The sequence below is a fragment of the Lepisosteus oculatus genome, chromosome 14 (assembly GCF_040954835.1).
Source record: "Lepisosteus oculatus isolate fLepOcu1 chromosome 14, fLepOcu1.hap2, whole genome shotgun sequence".
NCBI classification, from domain to species: Eukaryota; Metazoa; Chordata; class Actinopteri; order Semionotiformes; family Lepisosteidae; genus Lepisosteus; species Lepisosteus oculatus.
The window spans coordinates 42,194,375-42,210,511 of NC_090709.1; the positions used below are offsets into that span (position 1 = coordinate 42,194,375).

At 47.2% G+C, this 16,137-nt stretch overlaps 3 long non-coding RNA genes across 3 annotated transcripts in view; all 3 read left to right on the forward strand.

Moving 5' to 3' along the window:
* LOC138243307 (uncharacterized) overlaps nucleotides 1-14,781 on the forward strand; it is a 176,176-nt gene extending 161,395 nt beyond the window's left edge. The window contains exon 3 of the long non-coding RNA XR_011192092.1: nucleotides 14,163-14,781. This is a non-coding gene — a long non-coding RNA (uncharacterized lncRNA). The remainder of the gene's footprint in view (nucleotides 1-14,162) is intronic.
* On the forward strand, nucleotides 5,967-7,770 carry LOC107076045 (uncharacterized). Its single transcript, XR_001477475.2, has 3 exons — nucleotides 5,967-6,380; nucleotides 6,626-6,775; nucleotides 7,021-7,770. It is a non-coding gene; the product is annotated as an uncharacterized lncRNA (long non-coding RNA).
* LOC107076043 (uncharacterized) lies at nucleotides 8,263-11,211 on the forward strand. Its single transcript, XR_011192086.1, has 6 exons — nucleotides 8,263-8,366; nucleotides 8,470-8,554; nucleotides 8,648-8,761; nucleotides 8,862-9,077; nucleotides 9,246-10,646; nucleotides 11,040-11,211. It is a non-coding gene; the product is annotated as an uncharacterized lncRNA (long non-coding RNA).
* Nucleotides 14,782-16,137: the final 1,356 nt, after the last annotated feature.

The following is a 16,137-nucleotide window of genomic DNA, read 5'->3' on the forward strand; positions in this document are numbered from 1 at the left end:
ACAGACTCCACAGCGCCAGCAGTACCGCCTGCGGCCACCAGAGGGAGACACTCCTGTCTTCTCTCACAGCGGATCAGCTGTCGCACTGCTCACAGACTCCACAACGCCAGCAGTACCGCCTGCGGCCACCAGAGGGAGACAACGCGCCCAGGATTCCGAGATCTGGTGGAGATGCAGGTGTTTCTACGTGAGAATTTAAAGACAGCTCGCGTGGAATTCTCACACAGGCTTGTAAAAAAGAAAAATCTCAGGGCAGAAGATGAAAGTCAGTGTGTGTTTCTGGGGCACAGTTGTAGAATAGGGGTGTGTCTTGTCTGGAAGCCCTGCGGGTGCTATCTGCTCTGGGGCTGTGGAAACAGACTGAAGGGGTGGAGGGAGACAGGCCAGGCTGGAGGAGCAGAGAGGACGATTCTGCCCCACTGGGACAAAAATATCACTGATATCAAGAGTTACAAACGAGAGCAGGCCATTCGTCTGATCTGTCCTGCTCGTTAGCTAGGAGTTAATTGATCTGAGGATCTACTAGCCTGGCGTCTTTCAAGAAACAACTGGCTAAGCTTCAACAACAAGGTTGGGCAGCTTGTTCCCCACCCCCACCACCCTCCGTGTAAAAAAAATGCCTCCTGTCCTGACCGGAGGAGCTCACCCAGCAGTGTCTGGAGAGAAGCCAGGGTATCGGCTTCAACCACAGGGCTGGGCAGCTTGTTCCCCACCCCCACCACCCTCTGTGTAAAGAAGTGCCTTTTCCAAACCGCACTTGAAGAATTATTGAACGGCGTGTCCCTTTGCAATAGGCTTGTGCAGCAGTTCAATAAGACGTTTCCTACAGAATCAGACACTGACCCCGAATCCTGTGAGTCTTGTAGCTCAGGGGCCCCCCAGTCCAGTGAGTCTTATTCTCCTGATGGGCTCGCAGAGAAGGCCACAGACCCGCCCGATTGGTGCAGAGACAGGCGATTATAGACACACCTGATTGGTTTCAGAGATGCTGAGAATGGAAACTCCTGATTGGCTCGCTAAGAAGGCAGAGCGGAGGCGATACCGTGTAATTCTATTGTATTGTTTTGCGGTTGAACTGCGTGAGTGTTTCACAGAGTTACAACCCATCTGCCTTCAAAAAAGACGATATTTTTAGTGTCTGCTTGAGGGGGCCCTCGAACCTGTGTTTTGAGAAGCAGAAATACTGCGCCACAGTTCAGAAATATCTGTCTAGCGAGCCACTGACGATAATCCCCTGTAAAAAACACTTGAGGATGTTTTGGTTTTTTTTGGACTGTTCAACACCCACTTTAGAAAATCGGGAGACACTTTCTAGACCTCATCTACCAAACAAAAAAGTAAAAAAAATGTAAAGCAACAGGAGTTTCTTAGATAGATCCCGTAGGGAAATCGATGTGTTACAGCAGTCCAGCCCAAGACGAGCAAAAACAGACATCAGAATAGTTATAAAACAAAAGACAAACAAGATAAATAAAAATAAATAAATACATAGGTGTGTGCAAAGTGTGCTGATCGTAGTCACTGTAAAAACAATAAAAACAATTTTACGCCTGTGTTTCAGAATGACGTTTAACAGGGCTGTCGTTTTCAGAAAAGAGCTCGCAAAACGTCAGCTCGTCCTCGTTGAAGAGCAAAAGTTCATGGGTGCCGTCGCCCAGTGTGAGTTTCTGGAGAGTGACAGTTCACCGGGTGTTCTGAACAGCGACGTTTCTTGTCGACTGACAGCAGTGCTACAGCTCTGTCGATCTGTCTGGTCTAAATATAAAATAAATGTATACACGGGTGTGTGGAAAATGCGCTGATCATAGTCACTGTAGAAACAATAAAATATGTCCAAAGTGTGCGTAGGTTTATACAGACTGATTGTCCAAAAAGTACAATGGAGTAAACATGCTGTCCATAGAGGAGCAGATGAAGGGCGAACAGTCCTAGTCTAGGGCAGTGTTATACACCCTGACAGCCGCCGGGAGGAAAGACCTGCGGAAACGTTCCCTTGAACACCGGAGCTGGAGCAGTCTGTTGCTAAAAGTGCTCCGCTGCCCAGTAACAGTCCCATGAAGCGGATGAGAGGCGTTGTTCCTGATGGCTAATTCCCTGTTCGTGGATTTTTGATTTGGTATACAAAAACGAACACAACTTCACGACAGGAAACGTAAATGACTCGCACTCGCTGGCACATAAGCGCCACACAACTTCACAACAGGAAGAATAGGTGCCGCCGGCACAAAAACACTGCACAGACCAGAACGGCTTTCTAATTTCGATATGACATGAAATCCTATCATCTTTCATATAATGACTTATTTCGTGAGATACATCATGTACAGAACCGAGATCTATATATTTAAATGCCATTCAAATTGCTTCTGCTTTAACGGAATCACTCATTTCATTAGACACACATTTCTGTCACGTACAGAACGGATTTTTATACTTGAAATGACGTGAAATTATACCATCTTTCATATAATTACTTGTTTCATGAGATATATCATGTACAGAACTGAGATCTACAAATTTGAAATGCCCTACAATTCTAATTCGATGTACTTATTGCGTTGGACACATATTTCGATCAGGTACAGACCCATCTTAACATTTATGAACTTAATTAATAAGCTTACTCTGCAATTCTCTAAGATAGCAGATCGCACGGTCAGCTCTGTCCTGAGTTGTTTTAAAAAGATCAAAAGTCATTTTTAGGAAATGTTGTTTTTTTAAGCTGAATGCACGTTTTACATAATGTTTGCTGTTTCTTATAATTGTTACAGAGAACAATTATAACTATTTTCATATGCATTCTTCAGAAACTGAACTTGCGTTTTCAATAAAGTTTCTGGACTCTTAATTGCTTAATTGACGAAGTCTCTTGATTGGCCGGGATGCGATCTTACCCAGGGGATGGGAGAGAGTTTCCTGGTTCAGACTGAAGGGAAACGTCATTTGTCGGATCAGATCACAGGGAGAGAGAGAGAGAGAGAGAGAGAGAGAGAGAGAGAGAGAGAGAGAGAGAGAGAGAGAGAGAGAGAGAGAGAGAGAGAGAGAGAGAGAGAGAGAGAGAGCGGAGGTCCTGTCGTGAACACAGCAGAGCTGACTGGGCTTGGAAGCAGAGGTACCGCGTGTGTGTGATGTACAGTGTTCAGCGCAAACTTCATACTGACCGCTGTGGGTCAGTTCTAACGAGCTCTCGGAGAGCACGCTGCTGTCTGGAGAAGAGCTACAGCTCTGAGCTCAATGCTACGAAAAACCGTGCGGAGTCAAGTTGGAGACCAGCTGAACTTGTGCTTAATACACAAAGGGCTCAGTATTGCTGTCTTAATTAGCACGAACTACAAGACGCTCTGAATCGCAGCATTTCAATTAATTTAAACCGTAAATGGATGTTGGTCACGTTAATATAGAACTATTACTTTATGTCGTGTTTATGTATAACGGGATGTCCCTCTTTTTAATTTAAGAGGGTCAATCATGCTAAATTATACCAGATGAGTGTACGAGATTACTAACGCGATACTCAAGTGCAATCAGTCCCGACACAAACGAGAGCAGCAGTTGCGGGTTTGAATTTGAACGCGAATCCTATTGAAGCGGGTTTTATTTGCACTGGTAAATGACGAAGATTCATACGGAGATCCTTCAGATGTAAGCGAACGTTTTTTCCGGTTGTATGTACAATATATACATTTGTGTCTGCACAAGTCTTCTGCACATTTAGGGGAGACATGCTGCACTTTATCTAAGTGTGTTTTTAATTTGTGTGAAGTTCGAGAGCAGGTGAACTTGTGCTTTATACACAAAAGGGCTCAGCATTGTTGTCCTAATTAGCACGAACTACAAGACGCTCTGAATCGGAGCATTTCAATTAATTTAAACCGTAAATAAATGTTGGTCACGTTAATATAGAGCTATTCCTTTGTGTCGTGTTTGTGTATAACGGGCTGTTGCTGAATTTAATTTTAGAGGCTCATTCATGCTAAATTATGCCAGGTGAGGGTACGAGACCACAACGTTTGATTCTGAACGCGAATCCTATTGAAGCGGGTTTTATTTGCACTGATAAATGGAGGTTCATACGGAGATCCTTCATATGTAAGCGAACGTTTAATTTCGGTTGTATGTATAACTTATACATTTGTGTCTGCACAAGTCTTCTGCACTTTTAGGGGGCGACAAGTTGCACTTTATCCCAGTTTGTTTTTAATGTGTGTAACGTCTCTATTTGAGGCTGCGAGTTAGTTATGGTATGTCCAACAGTGGACAAAGGCGAGGACCACATCTTCCTCACCGCGGAGTCGGTCAATAGTGACTAAAAGCACCAGCTAATGTCCAGAAACGTTTGTATTTTTTTTTTACACGGATCAGAAAATAAGGTACTGGTACGTGGTTTCATCTCCAGGTAAGAACCTGATTTTTGCAGCTCGCAAAATGTTCAGCTTTGGCGATTAATGCAGCAGATCTGTTTCACTTCAGGTCGGGTAAAGACGCACCCGATTGGTCCAGAGGGCGGCCAAGGGAATCTTCCGATTGGTTCACAGAAAGGTACCCAAGACGCACCTGATTGGTCCAGAGGGCAGCCAAGGGAATCTCCTGATTGGTCCAGAGTACAGCTCAGAAAGGATTGAAGAAGCAGAAGACGGCACCAGGAGTCGGGAAGAGACCGGCGAGAGTCGAGTTTGGGGGTGTGTGCGTGCGGGGGGAGGCATTGAGATTTTCGTCGCTGACAATTTTCTCATTCGACGGAGAGTCACGTACAGAACTGACACCCATCTTAACATTTATGAACTTGAATATTGATCAGCTTACTCTGCAATTCTCCGGTCGCAGGTCTGCTCTGCCCTGAGTTGTTTAAAAGATCGAATGTCAGGTTTGGGAAATCTTATTTTTCAACTGAATTCACTTTTACGTACTGTTGGCTGCTTTTTATCCTTGTAACAGCGGTAAAAGGGCCCTTTCGAGCAGAATTATGACTTTTTTTCAGATGCGTTCTTCAGAAACGGAGCTCAATAAAGTTTCTGGACTCTTAATTGCTTAATTGATGCGATCTCACCCAGGTGGTGTGAGTTTCGTGGTCCAGAGCAGAGGGAAACGTCATTTGTCGGATCAGAGGACAGGAAAGAGAGAGCGGAGGTCCTGTCGTGAACACAGCAGAGCTGACTGGGCTCGGAAGCTGAGGTACCGCGTGTGGGTGATGTACAGTGTTCAGCGCAAACTTCATACTGACCGCTGTGGGTCAGTTATAACGAGCTCTCGGAGAGCACGCTGCTGTCTGGAGAAGAGCTACAGCTCTGAGCTCAATGCTACGAAAAACCGTGCGGAGTCAAGTTGGAGACCAGCTGAACTTGTGCTTAATACACAAAGGGCTCAGCATTGTCCTAATTAGCACGGACTATTAGACGCTCTGAATCGGAGCATTTCAATTAATTTAAACTACAAATGAATGAATATGGAGGATTATTACTTTGTGTCGTGTTTATGTATGACGGGATGTTCCCGTTTATATTTCTATAAAGGGCATTTATGCTAAAATATACTGGATGTGGGTACGACACTACTCTCTGCTACTTAAGTGCAATTAGTCGTTGAACAAACGAGAGCAGCGGTTGCGTGTTTGAATGTGATCTGAACGCGAATCCAATTATAGCGGCTTTTATTTGCGCTGATGAACGATTTAGATGAAGACGGAGGTCTTTCGTATGTAAGCGACTGGTTTTATTTTTCGCTTGTATGCGTCTGCAAGGACCTGAGGGCGTCTGATCAGGGGAGCTACAGAGTGAGGGACCTTCAGGGAAACACTATCGTCACTGTGGGAGGTGAGCAGGTCTACAGTAGGGTCACTAGAGGGGTCTACACTCCTGACAGAGGGGGTTCTTATATCATCCTCTGTCCTGATTGTCTTTCAGCTCACAGAGACAGTCACCCTGCAGCCTGAAGCCTCTCTGTCTGTCCCTCTGTTCAATGGAGAGCCGGTGGAGGTTCTGTTTGACCCTGCAGGAGGTGGAAACTGGACCTCAGTGTGTTCTGTCCAGAACAGCACAGCCCGCTGTGTCCCCCAGTACAGAGACAGAGTGTTGGTGTGGGACGGCTCTCTGACACTGTACTCCCTCACTCCAGCTGATCAGGGGAGCTACACAGTGAGGGACCTTCAGGGAAACACTATCAGCGCTATGATTGTCACTGTGGGAGGTGAGCAGGTCTACAGTAGGGTCACTAGAGGGGTCTACACTCCTGACAGAGGGGGTTCTTGTATCGCTCTCAGTCCTGATGGTCTTCCAGCTCCACTCACTCTCCTAGTCTGAGAATTGAGAGGCTCAGAGAGATGGACTGCACCACCAGAGACAGAGGAGAGATCCACGTCACAAAAGGCACCAGACTGCTTACAGGTGAGAACAAAGCACACTCTTTTCTTTATGTAGGGCGTGGCAGGATGTGATCTCAATATTTAGAGACGAACTGCGGCAGACCCGTCTTGTTTGTTGTAGAAAAAACAACTCATTGTAGTCTCTCGTCTACCCTCACTTTCCTGTTGGCTGAATACAAGCTGGGGCAGGAGCATGAAATTAATAATGACACTGAGGTGGAGAACTCCTTGCTTGTGCTGAAGGGTTGTTGATCCTCCTTCTTGCAGTTTACAGGAAGCCCACCCTCGGCACTCGAACCCGGAGCCCTGCCCAGCCTGATGGGAGATCCCAGCAGGAGTGAGTCTGATCTTCACCCTGTTCTCTGCTCTCCTTCTGCCTGTGTGTCCACTGGCTCAGTCACCGAGCAGGAGAGAGAGGTGAGTGAGACGCACCTGTCCTGTATCTACGCAGTCTAGAGACGCGCAGTACAGAGACACGCCTGACCTGTGTTTATACTGTACAGAGCAGAGACAGCTACTTCACTGTCGGGTTTAGTGTGGTTGTAGATTCGAGTATCACCAGCTATTTTGAACTCATGATGTTTATTTTAATATCTGACCAAGTATGAATATGTCAATGAAGTCTATTATTATTGTTGTTCGTCTCCAATTCTTCTCGCAAGCCCACGAAATTCCCTGATGGAAGTTCGGTTCAGATCAGTGGAAGTCTGCAGGTGTCCCTTAATGAAGGACGGTTTTGTCCCAGAACAACTGAAAATCCAACAGAGAATTAACGAGGACACCCTTTCTTGGATAATCTCTGTACGCGTTAACCACCAAACCAGACCGTCTCTTCAGTCTGTTTCCTGAATAATTAGTTTATTTGCCTGTTTACCGTGCTGGGGGTTCACTGGAATGGTTGGTCACTAAACCAGTGGATCTCTCTGTTCGCTGGAATGGTGAGAGGAGTGGGGTACCAGCCAGGTGGGAGCTGGAGGAGTTGGGTACCAGACAGTTGAAGCCAAGGAACATTCCTGTGTGACAGTGAACACGCTCAACCGAGATCTCTGTGGGATCCTGAAGGAGGAAAAGTCAAGAGGGAGGACAGACACCCCGACGCCCACATCCTCCCCCATCGGCTCCATCTCTCCGGTCGTGTCGTCTGGACTTCGGACTCCAGGATCTCAGGGAAGGTTCCCTCCTCCCAGCCCGGCTCAGGCCTGAGGAGTCTGGAAGATCTGGGAGAAGCCAACAGGAAGAAACTCCTCCTGGACCTCGACTCTGGGAGGAGCCCCAGTGCCTGGACCCCCCGAAGACTCAGGCTGACCAGGAGGACCCCAGAGGTGTCAGAATGAGGAGGAGCCCAGTGGTGCCACAACAATGAAGGGGAGCCCAGGGGTGTCAGAAACCCCAGACAAGGTGAGGAAGGGGTAAGAGAGCCTCTGGACAACACGCCTGTGTTTCTCCAGGATGGGTTACCAGAACAGCAGCTCTGGACAGGAGCAGTCGGGTCCCGGTGGAGCACAGGCTGCCCTTCAGTCCTGTTTATTCCCACCAGACGCAGCTCCTGCAGGAGGAACTTGGCCCCAGAAAGGCAGGGAGAGGTCAGGGAGGCTGTGGGACAGGTGAGGAGGGACTGGGAATGTGGGAGCTGCCCCCTGTGTTAGGAAACGGGAACAGGCAGCCAGTGGTGAAGTGGGGCAACACTGTACCAGGCTGGAGAGGGTGTCCCCAGATGTGCAGTTAGAGGACAAGGGGATGGAGGACCCCCCCCATCAGCCAGGCAGGTAAGTGCAGAACAGGCGAGTCTCTCCTTCACTGGATTTCCCTCGCAGGTGATGCTGGTCTTCATCTCGAGCTGTGTCCCTCGGTTCTGACAGTCCTGTCTGCTTCAGGGTCTTCCTCCTGATCTCCATGACCGCAGCGCAGGTCTTCCTAGCGGCTGTGTGCTGTCAGATCTTCCCGGGGTTGTCACTGGGAGGAGACCCTCCCTGGAGTTAGAGGATCACTTGTCACCTGGGTGTGTCAGGTGTGGGACGTATCTGAGTACCTTTCACTGTGGAGAAGGGACACAAACTGGGGGACTTTGTGTCCCTTCTGTCCACATCCAGGGGCTGTTTCCTTGCTTTCAGGGCCACTGTGATCTGCAGAGAGCTGCCCTTCTCCTCTACACTCTACAGAGCGGGTTACTGAGCCCGGGAGCTGTCCAGGTCTGAGGTCAGTGGGCACGTCAGTTCACAACAAGTATGGATGGAGAGATTGGACATAGGTTGGACTCTTTCTGCTGAATTATTTTCCTTAATTCTCCAGGATGTCCAGAGATGAACTATAGGAAGACTGGTACTGGGGAGTTGGAATGGAAGTGGGATACTCTCTTGTCCCATGTTTTCCCAAGATGTCCAGAGGCTGCCAGTGAAGAGCCAGGTATGGATGGGAAGATAAATTGGGAGTTAGGTGCTTCCTCCCATCCCTTTTCCTAGTTTTCCAGGATGTGTTGGTATTGACATTGGACTGTGTTTTCCAGGCTGGCCAGAGGCGGCCAGTGGGAAGACGGATATGGCTGGGAGTTGGGATGGAGTTGAGAAGCTCTCCTTCACTGGCTGTCCCTCGCAGGCGAAGCTGTCCTTATGTGATTGGTACTGATCTGACCGATCTGGGATCCACAGACTCCGAGGGGACAGAGTAGGAGTCGTCTCGGGGAGACATCAAGGGTGTCCCGATCTCCTGCCTGCTGGAGCTTGTGAGGATGACGACGACGATGATGATGATGAAGAGCTGCGGGTGACCCTGATTCAGGCTGCTCCCTGGAGATGAGCTCCAGGCGGAGAGCCAGTGGACTCCTCCTATCGGGGCTCCAGGGGGTGACCCTCAGGGCTGTGTCCTGACCTCCTGCTGTCTCTCGCCTCAGACCTTGACTCTGGGAGGAGCCCAGCGCCTGGACCCCCCGAAGACTCAGGCTGACCAGGAGGAGCCCAGAGGTGTCGCATCCTCTGAACAAGGTGAGGAAGGGGGAGAGAGAACCTGTGGACAACACGCCTGTGTCTTTCCAGGATGGGTCACCAGAACACCAGCTCTGGACCGGAGCAGTCGGGACTCGGTGGAGCACAGGCTGCCTTCAGGCATGTTTATTCCCAACAGGAGCAAGGTCAGACCCTGTACCATGCAGGAGAGGGCACCCCCAGACCTGCAGTTAGAAGTCAAGAGGGTGTTCTCGACCGGTCAGCACAGGAGGGGACAGGGTACCCCATCAGCACTGAAGGGCACGAGGCACCAGGCAGGCAGGAGCCAGTGGACTCCTCCTATCGGGGCTCCAGGGGGTGACCCTCAAGGCTGTGTCCTGACCACCTGCTGTCTCCTGTCCATAAGATCCTGGTCAGTGTGCTGTTGACACTACACTCTCGTACTTGAGTCCAACACCAGTCTTCAGCTTGAGCACAGGGTCAGGTTAGTCCTGTTATTCCTATATCGCACTCGGGGCATGAACCCACAACCCAACTAGTGAGAGAGGAGAACCGTTATAAAGTTACTAGCATTGATATTAGAGCCTGGTGAAGTATTATTGTATAATTAACAGTATTACTATAACTAGTAATACAAGTGAACACTGGGCTAAATACAGATGAGGCACAGAGAGACTGCAGAGCCAGACTGCTGCCCTCAGACGCACGAACCAGCTGTCACAGCTGTGCAGCCTACAGCAGTGTCCTGCTCTCTGAGCTCATACACTGCGAGCCACAAAGGTCAGGGGTCAAAGGTCAAGATTGACTCCAATGCACAAGCTTTCCAGAGGCAGCCAGTAGGAAGACCCGAGGCTCTGTCCTGTGTTCATTTCTGTAGTTTTCCAGAATGTCCAGAGGCAGACAGTGGGAAGACGGGTATGGATGAGGAGTTGGAATGGAGGTGGGGTTTTCCAGGCAGTCCGGGATGCTGCCAGCTATACTGGAATAGTGGTTGGATACTCTCTCCCATCCTGCTTTTCCATTTTCCATCAAGTCCGGAGGCTGAAATTGGGAAGACCAGCATGGATGAAGATTGAACCCTCTCCTGTCTCCTTTGGATGCTTTCTCCTGTTATTTTTACCCTGATTTTCCAGGATGTCCAAAAGAACTGACAGTAGGCCGACGGGTTTGGATGAGGAGTTGGAATGGAGGTGGGGTGAAGATTGAACCCTTCTGTGTTCTTTTCCCTAATTTTCCAGGTTGTCCAGAGGCTGACAGTGGAGAGACGGGTATGGATGAGGTGTTGGGATTGACGTTGAACTCCCTCTCCTGTGTTTTCCAGGCTGCAAAGACGCTGCCAGTGGGAAGAGGTAGGCTTTGGAGTTGGGGTAGAGGTTGGATACTTTCCTTAATTTTCCAGGATTTCCAAAAAATTGAAAGTGGGAAGACAGGCTTGGAAGGGCAGTTGGAATAGAGGTGGGATGCTCTCTCCTCTTTTCTCTAATTTTCCAGGCTGCCAGTGGGAAGACAGCTTGGGAGTTTGAATAGTGATTGGATGTTCTCTCCTATAATCTTTTCCCTGCTTTTCTAGGATGTCCATAAAATTGACAGTGGGAAGACGGGTATGGATGAGGAGTTGGCATTGACGTTGAACTCCCTCTCCTGTGTTTCCCAGGCTGCCCAGACGCTGCTAGTGGGAAGAGAGGTAGGGTTGGGATAGAGCTTGGTTACTCTCTCCTGTAATCTTTTCCCTAATTTTCCAGGTTGTCCAGAGGCAGACAGTGGGAAGATGGGTATGGATGAGGAGATGGGATCGACGTTGAACTCCCTCTCCTGCGTTTTCCAGGCTGCCCAGACTCTTGCCAGTGGGAAGAGAGGTAGGGTTGGGATAGAGCTTGGATACTCTAATTTTCCAGGATGTCCAAAAAATTGAAAGTGGGAAGACAGGCTTGGAATGCTCTCTCCTCTTTTCTCTAATTTTCCAGGCTGCCAGTGGGAAGACAGCTTGGGAGTTTGAATAGTGATTGGATGTTCTCTCCTATAAACTTTCTCTCCTTTTCCTTAATTTTCCAGGATGTTCAGAGGCTGCCAGTGGGAAGACATGTACGTATGAAGATTGAACCCTCTCCTGTAATCTTTTCCCTTATTTTCTAGGATGTCCAGAAAATTGAGTGGGAAGACATGTGCGTTTGAAGATTAATCCCTCTCCTGTTTTCTTTTCCCTAATTTTCCAGGCTGGCTAGGGGCAGATAATGGGAAGACGGGTATGAATGAGGAGTTGGGATGGAGGTGAGAAGCTCTTTCCTGTCTTTTTCTTACTCCTTGTCAGTCTCTGTGACGTCTCTCTGTCTGTCTCTTGAGCTGTCTGTCTTTCTCTCAGTCCAGCTGATTGTGCTCTGTAAAACACTACACTTCTGCAGTATTAAAAAGGGCTTCTTGACTGTGGATTGCAGGTTCGATTCCAGAGGGGGACACAGTCTTGTACCCCAGAGTGAGACACTTTGCTCAGATAGACTGTTCTGATCATGGTTATCAGTGGCTGTACTGTAGGGAGTGGAGTGTTGACAATGGTGTACTCAATTCTCAAGGGTATTGTACCTTAATACACTGACACATCTGTGTGCTGAACTCACACTTGTACTGAGCTTCAGTACTTGGTGACGCACCAGTCTGCTGAACTTTCACCTGTTGTGTACTTGAATGCTCAAACCTGTTACCATTTTAACCCTCAACTGTACTATTATAGTACTCAGCCCTGTGTGATGAGCTGTTGTAATACTCGGATATGTGAACTTGTCTGACTGGTACTAGTTGACAATGCTCAGACTTGCGTACTTAACTCTCGCCAGCACTGAGCTTTAATACTTAATGACGCATCTCTGTACTGAACTCTCATCTTTACTGTGCTTTCATACTCAAAAGTGTGTGCTGACCCCTCATGTGGACTGGACTATTATATTTCAACCAGGGTGATACACGTGTGTGCTAAACTCTCAACTTTACTGTGCTTTAATACTCAAACTCTGTGCTCAGCTCTCACCTGGACTGCGCTAAAATACTTAAACCACTGTGCTGATCCCTAACTTGTAAGTGAGCTTTAATATTCAGTGACACACCAGTTTGCTGAACTTTAACCTGCAGTGTTCTTTAAATCTCACATCCGTGTGCTACACTCTTACCTTGACTGAGTTTTAATACTCGATGACACACCTTTGAGCTTTACTCTCACTTGTTTTAAATTTTTAAATTCTTGGATCTGTGTGGTCAGCTCTGGAATAAAAAACTTAAAGCAGTGCTTTTTACTGTGCTTCAATACCGATACCTGTGTGCTCATCTCTCACCTGAAGTGTACTCAACATAATGGGTACTTTTTCCTGTGTTTTTAATACCAAAACTTGTGTTCTGAACTCTCATCTCCACTGAGCTGTAATGTGTGGTAATACTTAAACCTGTAAATGTAACTCTTGCATTGACTGTGCTTTAATAGTTCAATCTGTGTCGTCAGGTCTCACCTGGACTGTACTGAAATACTTAAACCGGGGGGTGAGCTTGTATTGAGCTTTAATATTCAGAGATGTGTATGCTGACCCTTCTCTAATGTCCTTCAATACTCATCTGTGTGCTACACTCTTACCTCTACTGAGTTTTACTCAATGACACACCTGTGTGCTTGACTCACCTTTGCTGTACTATAAAAGTTAACCCTGTGTGTTGATCCCCAACTTGTTAGTGAGCTTTTATACTCAGTGACGCGCATGCGTGCTAAACCTTCACAAGCAGTGTATTTTAATACTCAAATATGTCAACTGTACTATTAGAGTTCTCAGACCTGTGACCTGTACTGTGTTGTAATACTCAGATCTGTGAACTCGCATGTCTGACTGGTACTATTTTGCAGTGCTCAGACTTGTTCTGAACTCTCACATGTTCTCACTTTCAGTACTTAAACCAGTGTGCTGAACTCGCTTGTACGGATCTGTAATATTCAGTGACGTGTATGCTGAACGTTCATCTATAGTGTACTTTCATACTCCAAGCGGTGTACTACACTCGACTGAGTTTCAGTGCTCATTGCCACACCTGTGTGCTTTACTCCCACCTTTTAAAAAAATGTACTTCTCAAGTCTGTGTTCAGCTCTCACTTGGACTGTACTAAAATACTTAGTGTGCTGAACTCTCACCTTGACTGTGCTTTAATACTCAAACCTGTGTCCTCAGTTCTCAGCTGGGCTGTACTAAACCACTCCAACCTGTGGGCTAGTATCTTGTTCAGACTGAACTTTTATACTCAGTGATACAACCGTTTCTTAAAGCTTCACCTGCAGTGTACTTTAATACTCAGATCTGTGCTAAAATTTCAACTGTCCTATTATAATACTCAGCCCTGTGTAGGGTGCCATCTTAATACAGGGACTGGTATACTGCACGCTCACGTGTACAATGTTGTAACAGTCACCCTCGGGCTTGTATTTCAGTGTAACACTCAGACTTTTGCCCAAAACTGCCCCCTGTCCTCTACTGTAATACTCAGACCTGTGTACTGTGCTGTTGTTAACTGTTCCCTAGATTGTTGTAATACCCAGACCTCTGTAGTGGAGGGGGATGTGAACTGTCACTTGTATTGTGTTGTAATAACCAGCCCTGGCTGTTGTTCGACAGTGTAATAAACAGAGCAGTGTGCCACACTGTCACCTGTTATCTATTGTAATACTCAGCCCTGTGTACTGTGATGTCAACTGTCCCCCTGTATTGTGTTGTAATATCCAGCCATGTGTACTGTACTACAATGTAATAACATGACCACTCTACCAAACTGTCACCTGTACTCTATTATAATACTGAACTGTCGCTCCACAGCTGAAATATTTCCTTTCTTCTCTTTCCAGCAGCGAAGAAACCTTTTACTGGTTCCTTCGTGGCCTACACATGCTGATGTAGCTCCCTACGTGAGCTGTTGTAATACATGGACTGCTGTCCTGTGCTGTTGTAAGAGTAAGACTTGTTAAACTGTCACCTGTACTATTATAACCCTCAGTGTTCTGTACTGTAATACTCAGAATTGTTTGCTGTACTGTTGTAATACAGGGACTAGTCTACTGAACTGTCCCTTGTACAGTGGTGTAATTCTCTGCCCTCTGTTCTGTATTTCAATGTAACAACACATGGCTTTCTGTCTGCAAATGTCACCTGTATGTGCTTGTACTACTCCATGCTTTGTGAACTGTTACCTCTATTGTATTATAATAGCTAGACTTGTGTCAAGGGCTGCATTGTAATACTCAAACTAATGTTTAGAACAGTCACCTGTATTTTAGTGTAATAGTTTGATTTGTGTACTGTGCTGTTTACTATATTGCAGTGTAATACTCTCGTGTTCCAAACTCTCACTTCTACTTGCTTGTAGTAGTTAACTGTGTGTAATGTAATAGTTTGCTGCCTTGTCTTAAGGACTGTTGTAATAGTCAGAGCTGTGCCATGGTGTGAATTGTCACCTGTATTTTATTATAAAACCCCCATCTAGATGCTGTCATGTGCATTGTGTTGTACGAAGTACACCTGTGTCCCAAACTCTCACCTGTACTCTATTGTAATGGGTAGTTGCAGATTGGTATGCCTGCCCTGTTCTATTTCTAAGGGTGCAGACCCCTGTACTAAACTTTGACTGGTATTGTAACCTTCAACCCTCCCCTCTCACCAGTATGGTGCTGTACTGGATATCTGGAATACTGACTTTTTCACTTCTATGCAGCTTTAGTATGTTACAGGGTGATCTGTTTCAGTGCTGAGCTCTTACCTATATCTTACAACCTTTCTGTCTGTTATTGGTTAATAAAGTTAAGGGGATAGAGGTGTTCAAACAGAGCCACCCCTTTGAGGAGGGAGGTGGGGAATAAAGTCGTGTGTGGTGTGATTGAGAGAAGAGGGGGTGGAAAAACATATTCGTGTTGGGGTAGGAGGGGGAAGACTTTTTTTTTTTTGGGATGGTCTTAGTGTTAAGGCATAACTCCTTTTTTTCCAGTCCTAGCTCATCTGGTTTTGGGTTTTTTTTGCTTCATTTTCCCTCCCCCCTTGGGAATATCAACATCCATGGCCGGAGTCTTAGTTCTGTTCTCTGGCTAATATGAGGTTAACTTGCTTCAAGGGGGAAGTCCAATCTCTCATGTGTTCTTTGGGGTTGAGACTGTGGGTGGGACCCTGGGTGTTTTGAAGGTCATAATGCTCCCTGATTTAACTACTCTAAGCTGCGATAAGGTTAGTGGAGATGTGTGTAACTCCCCCCTGGAGACATATTCCTTTTAGTGGCCCACAGACCTCTGCCCTTGAACACAACTACAGCCAGAAGAATGTAGCCTGTGCGTAGCAGGAGCTGTGTGCAAACATACCACCCCTCTGTCTGAAAGGCGAGAGAGCTGACTGGGCTGTGCGTGAAGCCGGTAAGTACCAGTGAGAGTGGAATATTAATCTACCTGCTGCCTCTGGCTATGCGTGATCGAGGTTGAGCAGGAGCTCTTAACTGTGCAAGAGGGAGAGAGTGGGTTACTACTCCACAGCGACCGGTCTGCTTTCATTTCAATATAATACCTCACCTTGCTCTTGGCTCCCTGGTGCAATCATCCACTCCAGGCTGGACTCCTCTTACACTGAGAGAGATGGGTGGGGCAGTGTTAGAGTGGGTGTAAGATGGGCCAAGGGAGGGGTACAGTCTCAACCCTCTGTTATTCTCCCACTGGGACTATCCTGCTGCAGGACTTTATGAACTACATTTCCCAGCAGGCCATGAGGACGATGGTGGCCAACAGGCTACCTCCCCTGGGTTGATAAGGTGCAGATGTTAAGAAAAAGAGAGCTCAGGGATGGTTT